Source organism: Lichenostomus cassidix, chromosome 1 (genome assembly GCF_008360975.1).
Source record: "Lichenostomus cassidix isolate B80296 chromosome 1, HeHo_3.0, whole genome shotgun sequence".
Lineage (NCBI taxonomy): Eukaryota > Metazoa > Chordata > Aves > Passeriformes > Meliphagidae > Lichenostomus > Lichenostomus cassidix.
Window position 1 is genome coordinate 63901073 of NC_139479.1, and position 17475 is coordinate 63918547.

Here is a 17475-nt window from a genome sequence, read left to right on the forward strand (position 1 = left end):
TTTACAGAAGTAAGATTAATTCCACTTTTGCAAGAAAACCCAAGCAGCCTGTGCCCTTGCCCTATCCCCTTTTTTGTTTTCCCTCCCTGTCCTAACACCTAAACATAACCCATCAGCCCAAACCCCCAGATCTTTCTGTAGGGCTGCTCTCCAGCCTCTTGCCCCTAGTTTGTATGAGACCTTGATGAGTCCATTCCAGATGGAGAATCTGTCTCTTGCTCTTGTTAAATTTCATACAGTTGGTGATTGCCCAGCTCTCTGCAGTCTTTCCAGATCTCTCAATCATTGAGAAAGTCCAGACTTCCCCCTCAGCAAACTTCATATGTGTTCGACTCCAGTGTCCAGATCATTGATAAAAATACTGAAGAGTACTGGCTCTAAAAATTGTGTAATTTCTCTTCCGATGAAAAGGTGTTCTTCTCCTACTAATGTTTGCATAATTTCAAGTCCAAGGCCTGACAATATCCTTGATAAACATACAAGGACACACAGGCTTCAGTAGTGATTTGTAAGGAGATAGAAATTCCCATACGGAAAGAACGCCTTTGATGATTTGAATGCATGATCTTACCCTGAATATTCAGTTGGCTGCCAGCCTAATCTGGAGTGTGTCACAGAGTTGTCTTTTAGGGATACTGAGCTAATTTCAGTTTAACAAGGGAAAAGTTGTGGATCTCAGCTGTGTAGTCAGTTGAGTGTTTTTCCATGGGTAGAGAAATAGGTATTTTCAGAAAGCTGGGGATCCCACTAACTCAAAGCCACTTTTCAAGCATGAGATAAGTCTGCCTGTGCAGTGCTTACGTATTTGTATATTATGGAAGAATTTCAGTAACTTACAGGTAGTGGTGCCTAATTTCCATTGAGGAAAATATTTCCACTCTGCCTAACTCTAAGTACCTAACTACAAAGACTAGAAGGCTGGACTGCAGTTCTTTGGATGATGGTGGGGAATACCAGTCTCTTCTGAACTGCTCTTTGAGGAAACCTGTCACTCCTTGATAATGCAAGAAATTGCTTATCCAGGCACTCAGTATTGTGGAGTTTGTGTCTTAGGTGTCTTGGTTATACAGCAACCAGGACCATTAGCCAAGCTTTGTGCATGAAAACTCTTTTGGGTGGCAATGGAAGACTCAAGCATTTCATTCTTTTGAGCTTACTACAAGACAGGACTGGTTTCTCAGACATGCAGGGGAGCTTGCTGTATAGCCTCTGCTATGGATAATCAGGTAAAAGTGGAAAGGAATCCAGCCTCATGCTGCATTGCAGATCGGAAAATCCTGTAGTAATCCCATGCGCCTAAATTGAACCTGGCAGCCAAAACTTCTGTGACTGCAGACTGCCATGGTGCTCCATAAAACCCCCAAACATGTCATTTTGAGCAGAAAGCCTTTTTGTAGGTAGGAAGTCTGAGAGAGAACAGTTTTCCTTGGAAGCATAATGTGTCATTTCTTTCCATCCAGAGTATAACCTCTACTGCTGAGTACCACTGAGGTTACACTTATATTTTTGCAAGGCAGAAAGATTCACCTCTAACTTTGTCCTCCAGCTCTCAAGACAGCATTGAGCTGTGAAGTCTTGCAGTCTTGTGGCAGGAGCTGCAGTCTTGCAATCTCAGGAACAGGCTGATGGTGTTAGGTGCTATCTAATCATTGCATTCAAATTGAGATAGCTATAAATATGAAGGCCATGTTAGAATGGAGAGGTCTGAAGCAAGTTGCTTTATTTCAAACTGCTTAAGTGGTCATGTTTGCCTTTTATTTCAGCTCACAGTGTAAGGAGACGGAAATAGAGAGCATCCAAAAATGGATGTACTGTGAAGTATATCCTTTTGCATGTGCATAATTCACATGCACTCTAAAGCAACCATTGTATCTAAAATAAAATCTTTTGAGGTTCCAAGTACAGAAATTCACTGTTATAAACATCTGTGAGCTTCAAAAGCCATTACAGAACAGCTATATTGCAAGGAATGTAAAAATCAGATTTTGTACCTCATTAATACTTTCCTGTTTTGTTTTTTCCTGGCTGCAGAGGGACTCCTGATGTGTTTTGGACTTATTTCATTTTGCATAATCAACTAAATATTCACTGCCATAGGGACATTTCCCTCAACCCATATGTGTGCCCCAACTTCCAAGTTCTGGAGACAGCTGCATTCTAAACCAGGGAATATTATTTATTTCTTTGTTTACAGGAAGTGGAACTGCTCCAGATGAAGATGATGAAATGAACATCAGAAATGAATGGCTGTTTCTGAAGAGGAACTATTTTACTGAAGAATTCCTGCCTATTCTTACTCCATTTCAAACTATACACACAACATTTTGTGGTTAGAAAAAATTTCATCCAAAAAGACATTTCTCAAAAATGATGTTTATGAAAACAGGGATTGTCAAAAAATTCTAGTAGACAGGGTATATGTACTAGCTCAATGTAATATTTAATCTGGATTTTACGATAGGTGGAAACAGATTGGCTTAAATATAAGAACAGGAAAAAGATGAGACAGCAGGTAGCTGTCCCTTAATGTCTGAGTTTCCTCTTTAAATAACACTATTGCTTTCAGATTGGGCTGCATCTTCACCAGTTGAAATGTCAGTGTAAGCACAAAAAACAGCTACAAAAAGCTGAGACCAAACTGTCTGGTCCATTATTCTCCAGTTGTCTGCTGTGAAGATTTCTTGCACCATCTGCTGAAACATCATGTACAGACATTGTATCCTGTCCCGAGTCCTGTTTGAGATGCAGGCTGGTTCTGTGTGATAATTCTGTGCTACCTGCAGGGAGTGAATGAAATGAAACAGCTCTCTGCTGGTACGAAATATCCCTATGGTATCAAATGTCATTTAGGCTTGGAATCCAAGTTTTGCTACATATAATAGACTTTCCAGGCCCAAGGGGTAGGACGAGAGTAATGAAGCAAAGATAGGCATATCAAGACTAAAGATTTTCCAGGCTGGAAATTGGACAATTGGTGATTATCCCCCCTGCAGTGAGCAGCAATTTGGTGTTCGCCTTTGACTAGTTACAGCTATTAGCCAACTATTTGTTAGCTAATATATACCAGGACATTTCTGGTGTCTTGCAGAGGTGTAAAGGGCAGCTCTGTGGTCCTCAGTCTTGTGAAACTTAACCAAAGACCATTAAGGTCCAATAGCAATTAGACATTCCCCTTAGACTTCACCAGGAGTGACTATACAAGACAAAAGAGGAAAGCAGTCATCTCCTTTCCAAGTGTTTCTTTCCTAATTATTTAAAGAAAGCAGTCTTAAAAAAAGAAAAAATACAGTCTAATAAGCTCATGCAAAAATAGGGAACCAGGCTTAATTACAGATATCAGGCTGTCTTTGGAAGCAGCAAAACTGGTGACTCCAGTCACACCAGGGAGATGTGTTGTCCCGGTCTGTCTCAACCTTTCATTTCCCAGGAGTTTTTCAAGACAGAGCAAAAGGTATCTTCTCTGATGTACATTTTAGCACCAGCTAAAGCTCTTTTTAAGCACCTGGACCAGCCCAACATGCCAATTGTGATAATGGAAGTGTTTCTTAACTTAGCAGTGAAACTTCCATTTCTTCTATGACTTTATTTGCACTTCAGTCTAGTACTAGACACAGTCAAATCCTGAGAAGACTCTCCCCTTTGAGCAATTAGGCATGAGAAGGAAGGAAACCACTTTACTCCTTTCACGATTCATTTGCAGGAGTTAGAAAAGTGTGAGAAACAAGGAAAAACCAAACAGCAGGTAAGACCGGCACTGTTCAACTCCCATGCCCTGGTGCTCCAAGGAGCCAGTGGAATAGCATAGTTAATAAAAAACAAAAGTAATCATAAACAAATTTTTTTCTCCAGGAGTAGGTAGCAATAGATAGAATAAATAAAAGACTGATGCCTTCCTACCTTTCTGCAGGTAATTTTATGACTGTGATGTGGAGTGACCCATAGAAATCATATAACTACAAACCTAGTCATTGATCTAAACAATATTTATTTGGTATTTCCCAGGAACATACTTGCATCTTAGAAACAGCTTTGCAGAGCTCCTCTACTCAGTTATGCTTGGAAGCACATGGATTAATTAGACTAAGGTTATTTCATGCCTGAAACACAGTCCTGATACACTACAGCAACTCTTACAACACCCTTGTGATCCACAGTATCAGTACACCTGCCATACATTTACTTTTTGAGTGATTGCCTACAGTGAAGATGAAAAAGGTTTTTGCAAATCTGTGCACGAAACCAAATGCCTGCTGTTGCTGTTATAAGTACTAATGCACACTGCAGAATATCCCAGATCCCTTCCATTAACATGTGTGCATGTGTGTGCCTGTACAGATGCACAAATATATAGAATCATATAAAGGAATGTAAGAAGAATTGATAATCTTATGTTTTCTCTTTTCATTGTAATTTAGTACTGCCTATTTTAAGAAAAAAGAGAAATTAATTAATCATCTAGCTCTGACACCATGGGAAATTGGATGTCTTTGAGTGTGTACCCAAACTCACATACCTGTGATAAAACCCCGAATTTGTTTTTGTTTTTGTTTTTAAAACCCCAAAAATGTTCTTTGGGTTTATTTCTGTCTTTTCCACACATTTTATTGGATCCCTGCTGCCCAGCCAGAGACAGAAATAGAGGTAAGATTGTTGAAAAATGTAGGGACTACCTCCTTTGATTTCCACCTAAGTGTGCCCCCGTTTGGCAAATGTCCTCAAGACGTTTCCAAAACTTTTGACAATTACATGATTCAGATCAACATAAACAAGTGCACTTTTAAGGGAAGCATCTGCTTCAAAGCCCACCTAAACACAGTAGCTTTTCAAAGCTTAGCCATTTGCTGTTTGAAGTTGTGAGATAGGTGTTATCTTTAAAAGTTTATGGGAGGCTTTGAACACAGGCCCCAGTGTCACATACAGAAGGAAAACACCACACAAAGACAAGGAAACAGGAATGCAGTCTCCAGGATACTCCTTCCACCTTCATTATCCCTGTCAAGGTGTGCAGAGCCCAGTGCTGGGTGTCACACACTGTGAAAGTGGAGATGCAAAAGGAGACTGACAAGGGGAAAACATTGGGAAAGCATAAGGCTGAATGAAAAGAATATCCATGAGAAAAGACTGCTGAGGTAAATCAAATTGTTACATCCAAAAACAAGAAGACTGAAGAACAGGAACAGTTTGCAGAATCATCATTGCTAATGTCAGTAAAGAATACTTAACTATCAACTAGATCAACTGCCAGGAAACAGGTGCTGACGGATGGTATCAGCCTCAGGGGAAGAAAGGACCAGATAACTTCCATCCTGGTGATTTTGTGACCATGCTGACAGATCTCCACCTGTATTGGTTCACAGTGTAGTTTCCTCCCTTGCCGTTTTTTTTTCTTTTTCAATCAAATAAATGTATAAGTTTGCAATGCAAAAATGAGCAGCTTCAACAGGATAGACTGAGAATGCGTGAACGAATGGTTCACCCCACAATAAGGATTTGGGGCATTTTCTGAATAACTAGCATATATCTTACCAAACAATTAGCAAAATAATTTAGATATAGCCCAGGTAACTATGTTGAATATAAGACTTCAAATGAAAATCTGTACTGCCAAGTGAAATAAGTCCAGAGAAAGAACCTGAGCCCTGATTAATCACTATGCTAAATAGTTACCTTGCTCCCTGGGTTTCTTTTGGTTCTCTAGTGGTCTCTCTCCAAGGGGAATCTGCTATGGAAAGAGCTAACACTAAACAATGTGGACACTAAATGGTGTGGACAGTGTGTAACTGTGCCACCAGACTTTAATGATAAGGATCAGTTCTGTCTTTTTTTCCTTCATCACTATTAACAGCTGCAGTGACCTTTTCACTTGTTTTTGTGCATGACAGATAAATTCCTTTTGAATGCAGTCCTTTTTTTTGACTGTTTTGAAAAGTTGAAAATAAACAAAAGCCAATTCCAAATAAGTAGCTTTAGTTTTCAAATGCATCTCCTCAAATTTGTTTAGCCCAGTATTTCAGACTTGAGGGTATATATTCATATATATATATAAAATTATATGTGTATATATTACATATGTATATATGTGTGTGTATATATATACATTGGTTTGTTTGGGCAGTTGTCAAACTCAAAAAAAGATAAAATTAATCACTAATTTACATAGTTTTTGCATTAAAAGACCTTTTCTTCAAGAACACGTGACAGCCAGCTTGTGGAAATGTAGAGCCTGTGTCTTCAAAACAGCACATTACTTACTTTTTCCTCAAAGCATTTAAAGTGAAATTTAAATCAATAGCAGAGTTTGCTTACACATGTGGGGCTCTGTGCCTCTCCAAGCTCACCTCTGACAAGTGGAAGTGGCTCACAGAGCCAACAGTGTCTGTGCTCTGCAGAGTGCGATGCCCTACAAGGCCCTGAGCTGACACCACACTGGTAATCTGTGACACCAGATAGCTATTTCCATTTCTAGACTGCCTGTTTTAAGTGTCCACTGAGTCCTTTAAAGTTAACTCTGGTATCTCTGCATCATGCTGCAGCCCTTTCTGCAGCCCCTTGCTGTCCTGTGCTCTCCAACATCTACCCTGAGCAGTCCCTCTTGATGCATTTCAAAACTCTCCCTTCCCACGGTAATTTCAGTTTTAGCTTTTCATCCAGCCTTGGGAATAAGAACACCTTCTAGGCTGACTGAGGATAGCTGGGTGGGTGGATAGCTTCTCCCCTGGAGCAAAAATGGGAAAAAGAGAATAAAATCTCCCACAAATCCATGTGATTAATGCTGCCTTATCTATATAATAAACCAGTTGTCCTTAGCTCTTTAAAAGTTTAGTTCTTTAAAAAGGCACTTATATCCTCCTTTTGTTTAACTTTTTGCATTCAGACAGACAATTCAAAGCTGAGCAGAGAAAACACATGCCATCTTTAATATAATTCCTGTTCAAATGTCAACATTTTCCTTGCTGATTGTAACAAATGCTGTGATATCATGTATAACAGCAGTTAGTTTGTACATCTTCTTCGTTTTTATATTATCAGGCTTTCTGGTGTACTGATGCTTCAAATACCTAATCAGCTCATATCTTGCCCCATTTTTCATGAGCCTGAAAAGTGAGACTCTTTCTCATCTCTTTCAAATCTATGCTAGGGCTTGAAATTGGTATTAATGGCTTCCAAAGGAAAGTGCGTGCAAGCTCTGTGAAACTGGAAAACATCCCAATGGGGAACTGGAGGGTGAAACAAATGAGAAAATAGGGAAGAAGATGAAACATTCTTTAATGATATCCTGAAAAAGAAAGGAAAAATTCTGTCTCCTCGGGGGCATGGTCCTTTGGGGAAAATGTAAGCACAACTCCATCCTCTTCCAGCAAACAGATTCTTCACTAGTACATACTCTGAGATTGCTTTCAAGTCGGCTGCTTCCCAGGAGCTAAGCACTAAGTGAGTCCCCTTGATGTGCATGGATGTTTTGACTGGCATGGGTGCTCCCAGGGGGAAGCAGGGAGGACCCTCCAGGCAGCTGGGGCTACACTCTGCAACCACTGACTGTGGAGAGAGGGAGCTAGCTGTGCCCCAACCAGGCTGAAGGCATCCAAGGGCCATGTAATGGATGTCCCCCACCCCTCAGTACCCTTGGTGCACTGAAACTGAGACAGTGCTTGGGAGCTTTTTGTTTATTGACTTTGCTTCTATCCAGAAGCAAAGTGATGATGATGAACATGATGGGCTGATTCAGTTCATCAGGTCATGTGTTTTTCTGTTCACAGGAGGTGTTAGATGAGATACAGGGTGGAACTCAGACCTATGAAGCTTTGGTGGGTGAGTAAATATGCAGCAGCACTGCTCTAGTGAATTTTGGGCACCAAAGGAGGGAAAGGAAAAAGAAATCTATGCAGCAGAGCATCTTTCAGAGGCTCCTTATGAAAACAGGCCATCTGGCTTCACTGCAGTGCATTTGTTAACTCTCCAGCCTACTACTGTTCCCCTGCTGGGTGACACATGCTGAATCTGTCACACAACTAGGACAAAATTATAAATAAACAATGCTGCATTCAAATAAAACAGAACTTTCCTGCAGTAGGCTCATAGGAAGAAAAAAAGAAGTCAAGAGGCAAATCCTTGTTCTTTTGTGTGCAGGATAGTAGGTCCCTTGTTCATCTCTGGAAAGGATATGTGGATGACTCCCTGGAGGAAGGACGAAGGTGCATTTTATTGAGTGCTGCTCCTCATAAGTGTTGCAGATGCAGACCCAAAGGCATTATTGACAGCAACCACTTGGGTTTTTGAGATCCCAGCCACTATCATGGGCCGGTTCTGCTCTTCACTGAAGAGAAATAGCTTGTAGTGCTCCAGGTTTTAAGGGAAATGAAGGGGAAACAGAGAGGTGAAGTCAAATACCAAGTTAGCAGGAAGATCAGGAAGGAGAGCTGGAGATTCCAGTAAATGGGATTGCACTGTTTGTAAGGATTTTGTATACTGTCTAAGATACTGAGCAGACCTCTCCTTTTTGCTGAAACAGAGATCCTTTCTAGCACTGAGAGACTTGTGTATAGGAGAAACCCATGTGAACTGCAAATCCATGTAAGCCAAGATACAAGATAAATATTTAGGACTTCTCCACTCTAGGTCATGCCCCTGTTCAAAAGAAAACTGAAGAAAACGTACATGCCAGGTCCCTGGCAGTCAATTCCATCCATAAGCCAGGTCTTGTATGCCTGTGAACTGTATGGCAGTGTGGTGATACTTCACCGTGACACCTCCTGGGAAAGACAGAGGAAGCTTTCCGTCGGCCAGCGAGTCAAAAGGCCATGTTAACACTGGCTGCAAGCCACCATTCCCTGTAAGCAACAGCTTTCTCTCAGCTGAAAAGGTAACAGGCCATGCTAACTGGGATGTTCTTCTATTTTTTTCATTCTTTAAGTCTACATCATTCAATGCCTGAAAAAATAATATTGTGAAATGGCACAAAATTGTTGCCAGCTAGATTTCCCAGTGGAGGTGGCACATTTGCACAGGCTGCAGTGTTCAAAGGCCAAAAGCTGGGTTGTTAAAAGATTAAAGACTTCTTCTATTTCAATCTTCAAAAAACAAACACCCAGTCTGTCTGGTTTTGCCCAGTTCAACATTCTGCAGCTTATTTGAAGTCATCATATACGAGTGGAATTGCTTTGGATTCCCATTCATGGCAGTAAGAGATAAGCTGGGCTCATGAGCGTGAAGAGATGTGACCTGAGGCATAATTAGGGTCAGTAGGGTGTGTGTGTATATGTGTGTGCATGCATAAAACACACAGCTAGGTCCTCTCTCCTCCACACACACAACCCCACAGAGGTGGTGTACACACACAAAAGGCTGCAGCAGTGGTTTAAAAACAGAAAATGAATGAGGCAGATGTAGGAGCTATTGAGACTGCTGTGCCATCCCATGGAAAATCTCAGCTGCTTTCAGAGCAGTGGGCCATCAAAAGGGATGGCCTGCTACTCTGCCCAGTGCTGGCTCCAGGTTTCTGCCCACTAAAGCTGATCACAAGGTCACAGAGAAAATGGAAGGGTCATGATTGTACAGGCAGTTCTGGGAAAGTCGGGGAGAGAGGAAAGACTGGCACTATTGGCAACAGAAAGGACTTTGATAAAAACAAGGCTGTTGTAGGACGTCACCCTCATTTTGACCTCCTTTAGACCTTTTTGTTTCAGGAGAAACTCCAGGGTCACTAGAGTGACACATTCATCCAAGCTCCCTAGAAAACCCAGGCAGGGTTAACACATGTCCAAGCACCAACAGCACACCCATGCCCAAGTTTCATATGAACATTTTTTAGTACAACCACTCTTTTCAAATTTTCTGTAAAATTCAGACTTGGAAATATCACAAGTTCCCTCCCACACTGAAAGCCTCCAAATACCATAATAAAAAATCTTGTTAGAAGTGTACATCTCCTCATTGTCTACATTAGGAGTGCTGCACCCAGCTCTGGGGTCCCCAGCACAGATAGGACATATACCTGTTGCAATGAGCCCAAAGGAGTGCTACCAAGGTGATCAGAGTCATGGAACAACCCTCCTAGGAGGAAAAGCTAAGAGAACTTTTTTTGTTGAGCCTGGAAAACAGAAGCCTTTGGAATGACCTGATTATGACCTTCTAGTACCTGAAGTAATTCTACAACAAAGCTGGAGAGGAGCATTTTACAAGAACATGTAGTGACAGGAGAAGTGGGAATGGGTTCAAATTGAGAGTAGCTTTAGATTAGATATTAGGGGAAAAATTCTGTAGCGTGAGGCACTGGTACAGGTTGCCCAGAGAAGTTGTGGATGCCCCATCTCTAGAAGTATTCAGGCCAGGTTTGATGGGGCTCTGAGCAGCCTGGTCTACTGAAAGGTTTCCCTGCCCATGGCAGAGGGGGTGGAATGAGATAATCCCTAAGGAAAATGTTCAGACCTGCAGGTAATGAGGCACATTGATAGGGAACAAGTTGCTCGTCTCCTCGGAAAAAAGCAGAGTGGGCAAAGGGGAGCCTGGGAGGGAGCAGAACTGAGCATCAATCCTACAGTACAGGGCAATAAATACATTTTAATTTTAACCAATTGCTGACAAAAAAATTACATTCTGCTCAACTTCAAGCACACAGAAGAGTCTTGAAAAAGCTGAGAATGACCATACTCTTCACAAATATGACCATCAAATGGCTCATTCTGTACTTGGATACCTCTGCAGCCACCATCAGGTACTGGAGAAATGGTAGTGTCAGGTAGTTCCTTTGGACTGGTATGTTCACATCCCAAAAATAGATTTCAATACAGCCCTTTGAATTGTGATTTACTAGTCACTTGAGCCAACAAGAGGATTTACCCCACTGAGTCCTTCAGACTGTCCCTGCTAGCAGGAGCAGCATTTGAGTGCAGCACTGGGCAGAAGCTCTGGTGCAGCAAAGCACGTTCAGGTTTGTCTGTACACATGTAAACCCACACACTGACTAGGGCTCCTTGAGTGCCTCCTGCTGATGCCAGGGAATGTCCCCTGACAGGAATCCATATGGTTTTCCCACAAGGAGCCAGACTCAAACTTCCCCTGAACTGTTATGAGTGTGGCAGTGCTTGCCCCGCTCTTGCATACCAGACAGGCCAGGCAGCAGCCCCTGTCAGTGCTGGAGTTTTACATCCTTACCACACCAGAGTCTCCTTTTCTGCAGCCTGGCTGCTGAAAAGCAAGGCTGCTTTTCATTATTCAGGGCAGAGTTTGCTCTCTGGTCTGTGGGGAATCAGACTGCAGGATCAAACACTCCTCTCTCTTTGGCGCTGCTCCAACAGACGTGCAAGGGAGTTTTGTTTGTGTAGAGACAGATTTGTCCCTGGGTTCCCCTCGGGAGAGCAGCACAGCATGCTCTGGAAACCATGAGCAACGGGCATTCTTGTTGGAGTGAATTACATTTGCCAGATTTAATTTATTCAAACAAGAAACATATTCATCCATTTCCTAATATACATTGTTTATAAAGTCAGTGGTGCAGCGTCTCCAGAAAGTCATGAGCCAACTGCTGCACATGACCCGCTCTGGGATTCAGGCTGCAACAGGAAACTGGGCTTGGAACAAGAATTCTCTCTGAAATGAACTTTTGAAACGGGATCTACATTGTGAAATATTTGGATATTGAGCAATGGAAGAATGTGAAACATAAACACTATCAACTGCTCCCTTTGAGCATTAGCAAGCTTCAGCAAGCAGGCTGGGTTCTGCTGTGGTACAGGGCACACAAAGAGGCTGGCGAGAAAGCAGGGCTTGTTGGGGTGCCTTTGTCACAAGCTGGTTAGGTTGCACTCCTTGCTTCCTGGTAGCCGTTCCTCTAGTTGCTAGTGTGGGTGACGCATTTGCAAACAAAGTTGATGATAATACTGCCTTTTGCTCCTCAAATCTCTATGACAATACATTTTTTCCTGCCTATGGCTTTGCTAGGAAGTAGGATTTGACTGCTCAGAGGGTGGATATATGTCATCCACCACATTCTGGACATTCTGCTCAGAGAAATCTAATTTAATCAGGGATTACTTGAATGTCCTACTGAGCCCCACTAGGATTTGACTTGCAGGCGAAGAAAAGAGGGCATGCTCTTTATTGGCTCTAATTCAGTAATGGCCCAAAGCCGCAGGGAGTCAGCTCAGACCTCAACAAAATATATTGCTGCTTTACCAAAGCGAGCAGAAGAACACCATGCTCTTCTGGAAACAATTCTGAGCCAGCAGTTCAATACATTAAAGAAAGAACTTTTTTTTTTTTTTTCCCCAAGTAGCATCCTAAAACTTTTTTCTACAAATGATGCAGATTTCTGAATTATACAAACTATACCTTCCAACAGTAGCTTTGATCTGTTCAAGGGTGGCTTGACAAGCAGAGCCTCAAGCAAGAGTAGGACACTACATTGCTGGGAAAAAGACACTGAGTTAAAAAATTTCTCTTCAGCCAGGCTCAGTGCCACAGCTTGAAACTAGCTGTGAGCTTTAGTGTCATCACAGAGCTGCAGTGACATCTTTAAATAGCACACTGACCTTCAGGATGGTCTTCCCAAGGATACCTCCCCCCTAGTCCCCCATCCCCTCTAACTGTGTGGTCACTCTGCCCCACAAGTCTGCCTACTGCACTCTCATCAGCCCTAAAGAGTAGCAAATCAGCAGTGATGAAGAGGATGTGGCTGTGTCACTGTGCAGCTGTAATTCAGTGAGCACTGAGGACACAGACTTGTAAACTGGGCAGCACAGATACCACTGGAGACATGCCACCCCAGAGGTGCCCTAGATCCCATGAGGGTATGGCTGTCCTGAAGCCCCTTCAAAATTAATCCATTGGTTTTGTCATTATGAACTAAGAGCTCGTGTGGGCACACCACTGAGCCAGCACCTCAGGTTATATGTCCAAGATACATGTAGGTAAGAATAAGCTTAAATTTAAAGCATCATCTCACACCTGGGAACAAATTGACTGTGATTCTTCACTCATTCACTTCATACTGATTCACCTAGGCTAAAGATTAACAAAGCACTCCATCCATTGCTTTTCTTGCAACTGAGCCTCAAGGAGATCTAATCCTGAAGAGCTTCTGTCCAAGTGTACTGTAAGAGACAAAGGGGTGAGGACACATATGCAGTGAACACTAGAGATGAGTGCAATGAGCAATGGCCTCAGCAGTTTCCCTGTGTTAGCCTGTCTCCAAGACACTGCAATGCAGAGTCTGAAGGAGCAGTAAATGGAAGTTTGCCGATATGTGGATAGAAATCCTTCTCAGCTGAGAGGCAGCATGGAAACCCATGGCTGGGGTCTTTGAGGAGACATGCACAGGTGAGATTATGCAGATGTTGACTGTCAAACCCGAAGTCGATGCAACTCTCTCATGTCTGAAGTTAGGCAGTGGCTGAAGAGCTTTGGCAAGGCAGTGGCCTACAGCTGTATAAACTGGAGGAAAAAGTGTCATTGAGATCTCATGGCATTTTAGCTTTGAGCTTCCAAATATGCTTATTCTCATGTCTGTTTATGTACAGAGTTGAGGAGTTGCACTGACTTGGGATCTCCCATCTCCACTGAGCATGGATTAGGCTCTGCCACACCTAAGCACTCTGCCCTGAGCCAGCAAACCACGTTTGTGTGTTTATCTTTAAGCAGGTGAACAGTCCCGTTACCTTCATGACTCTTGTATGACACATTCTTTAATGGATCTGCTGTTACCACAGTCATCTCTATTACTTTTCATCTCATTTATTTTCCCATCAGTTCCTGGCCCTTTCCCCTAACCCTCTCAGTTTTCTGATAACATATGTACTATTAAGTGTTACATCTTTTTGCTTCTGCAAGCTTGCATGTGCATAGACCTTTAATTCACAGTGAAAGGGTATCCAATAATTAACCAGTATTGCAGTATCATTTCCTTCTTTCTTATTAAGGGAAGACAGATCTCTGTTTCATAAACCTACACCATTGTTATGGCACTCCAGAATGTACTCATTAAGAAGAATTATACAGACAATTAAAGATTGTCATTTAATTTCTCCTTTTTATTCATGGTTAGGAATGTGAATGAACTAAACATGTAAGTTAATGACACGATTCTGTATGGATGTTTTGTCTGGCATATTTTGCCAGACAGCTTCCCAGTTGCAAGAGACACTGAAATTAATTATCTTATTTTCCTCATTAGTTATCACAGATGAATAATTTCTAGATATTTAACAGATCTGATATAGATAGAGCAGCTACATTTCATACCCAACATGACAATACTCAACAGAGATATTGTTGGGTAGAAGGATGATTTTGTTTGTGCATTCAGCCTTGCCTCCACTGATCTAAAATTAGATCTTCTCTGGACTCCAGCATTGTATAAAACCTGGGCTGAAAATAGGAGCAAGTATGTCTTTGGTGTCTGGCGACCACCCTTGAGCTGAGTTTTCTGATAACGTGTCAGAGCTCCCTTCCTATCACAGACTAAGATGTTCATATCCATCCCTCTCTCCCATTTTTGTTCCTAATCCTGATCTGTGCCTGATGCTTCATAGGTCTCTGAATGCATAAAAAGCATTGACTTTGCAGGTCCAGCATATTGTTTTTCCACATAGTTACTCAGTTGACTTGCAATTTTGCTGTTGTTTTCTGTTGCAACCCTGGAGTTTGTAAACTCTTCCAATGCACTGCAGCATGCAAAGAGATCTCTCTTCCCTCCCCTGATTTATCAGGTGCTCACACTTATCCACTAAAGACTACTGAAATAATAGGTTTGCTTACAACAACAAGTAGTCAGACCTGATCAATATGACAGTGATGGCAGGGTGGTTTTGTGACCATGAATCCAGGCATGTGGGACACCAGACTGGCTACCAACAGGGGGCAAGTGGCCAGTGCAGTGGCCAGAAAAGTGGTTGCTAGAGTCCAAACTGGTGGAAAGCTCTGTAGTTTGCCCATATATCAAGTATACACACTTTGTGGATCAGAAACAAAAGTGACAGTAATAAATTCCCTAACAACATTGCGTATTAAATCTGGTAGCTCTTTTGTTTGGTTTGTTGGTTAGTTTTTAAATCTATTTTGAAGTAAATCCTCATTTCCTTGACAGAGCAATGCCAATTTTTTTGTTCTATATGATTTCAATTTCTTTTAGGAATTACTGTGAAGATGAACCATGGGATCCCTGGTATGTGAATTCTGTCGCATTTTATTTTACAGCCAAGGAGCAGATCAGTTTCTACACTGATATCACTATTGACTGTTACTATTACTATTTACTCCCTAGCCATGCTATATGTAACAGGCATCCAGGGTCCAGAAGTGCTGGTTGGGGAGGGTAGTATGAGCCTTTCTCAGCCCACTCATTAAATCTACTCTTTTAAAATTGCTTATGGATAGTTTTTCAAGGAGCACCCAGTGAGAGGTCTGGGATAAATGGTTTTAAGCACTGTATTTGCTCATTCAGTGCTTCCTGCCTGGACTCAGCTGTGTTGAGAAGCAGCAGAGGTGACTCAGAGGTTTGGACATGGCTTGTAATTTCAGTTCACACAACCCACAGGCACATGACTCCTTTTTCCACATTATTACTGAGTTATGCTACAGCGAATCTTAATGATCCACAATGAAATGCTTCCCTACACCAAGCAAGGAAAACCACTATCCACAAATTCCCCATTTCTTTCTCTTGCCTCTATTAAAATAATTAATCACATGAGGGAAAAGCACACACAGTCTCGCTGTGAGGTCACAGTGAAATGATACATCACAAAGGCCATAAAAACACTATAAACAGGAAATTACCAGTAGCATTCAAAAAAAAAAAAAAAAACAAACAACCAACCCAGCACCCTCTAGAAAATAAACCAGAGAAGATGTGAGAACCTCTACTGACACACGATATTAGTATTTGCCAAATGAGGGACTTCAGCAGGGAGCACACAGGCTGTGCAGGAGGGTTTTTGGTGGTCAGGAGGCAAGCAGCAGGTGATGCTGGAGAGAGGGACAGCCTTTGAGAAGGCATGTCACAGCCTCACCAGGGCTGGCATGGCTACTGGCATCCTCCACCAAATGGTGGGAGTCAGTGCAAGTGACAGCTGTGTGTGTCTCGTGGCAGCCAGGAGGGTCCTCAAGGACATAACCAGGAAAGCTGTTCCCTGATGCTCACATTATTTCTCAGCTTAACATCTCCATGAACAACTAAGCAAACTTTTCTGCTAGGCTAGGAGAGAATTGCAGCACCCAGGCTTTGTGAGTACAAGTGCCCATTGTTGTTGAAGTAGGTCAGGGAAGAGCAAGCTGCCAGGTTGGACACACTGTGCCAGCGTGGGTGAAATCTGTTCCTCTCCCAGCTCCTGCTGCTCCCAGGAAAGGCACAGAGGACACTCACAAGTGAGCTTCTGACAATGCTGTGCTGCTGCCAAATGATCTTCCTCCACAAGCACAGGCAAGGTCAGAAAAGGGAGTGAAGGTGTTTGCCTGAAGCAGAGGTGGTCACTGTCTCTGACCTGGGCTTGTCAAAAGGACCCTGAGACTGGGGGCTTACACTGCACTGTGCAGGGGGAAGGATTTGTCCTTGTGTCTCCAGTCAGAGCCATGTTCCATGCCCAGTGGTGGAGCAGTGGAGACCTGCTGTCCCTGTCTGCCTGCTGAGTTCTGCCACTCCACACAGCTCTGGCATGGAGTCTGCCTGCATTAGCACTGCAGGGGAATTAGAATGGACAGTCTGAAAAACAAAAAATATATGGTACACCACTGCAGGGAGAATGCATTCAAATGCCCACACTCGTAGAAAATATTTTGTTTGCTGATGGAAATACCATTTTCTTCTGCACACTAGGCCTGTCTCGCATAATTCAGAGGTTAAGATGGAAATAATCCAGGGGACTGGTATAACCTAATACTACCAGAGCCAGAGATAGAATTTCATGCATTGACAAGAAAATTGATTCTATCTAAATATATTTCTCCTTATGAACCTGATTCTTCTCTAGCAGGCCTTGAGGAAAGCAGGAATAATGCTAGAGAAAATCTCTCTATTGCGGATACTGACTTGAGGTGCTAGGTCAGAAATATTTACAAATATTTAATTTAAAACATTAAAGTCCACAGCAACTTAAATATATATATAGTAAGTAACAGGACGTGATCTTTTCAGTCACTTCTTTATTACATCATGTTTCATCATTTGCCCTAATTGAGTTTTGCAGTTTTGATCATGTCTGCTTTCTAATTTTCTCCCTCTATTCAGTCAAGAAAAAAGGATGATATGGTAACAAGGATAAAATTAAGATTCTGTGGCTATGTAAATAGTTGGAAATTAGCATGGACTAAGTTACAAATAAATACAAATATGTGGGATTTACAGGAAGGAGAAAATGTGCTCAGAATGCAAAATGCAGCAAAAATTCTGATCATAGTATAACCCTGGAGTGTCATACCCCTAGAGTGTGGAACTCTAATAGGAATAGGCAACAAAGTTCACTCTGTGAAATGAGTTTTAATTGA

General features: G+C 42.1%; 1 protein-coding gene across 1 annotated transcript in view; it reads right to left on the minus strand.

Annotated features, from left to right (window-relative positions):
- Positions 1 to 17475, minus strand: part of LOC146444782 (uncharacterized) — a 108103-nt gene that overhangs the window by 14066 nt on the left and 76562 nt on the right. Inside the window, exon 5 of the transcript XR_014852370.1 lies at positions 1528 to 1669. The gene's annotated coding sequence lies outside the window, so the exon portion shown is untranslated. The remainder of the gene's footprint in view (positions 1 to 1527; positions 1670 to 17475) is intronic.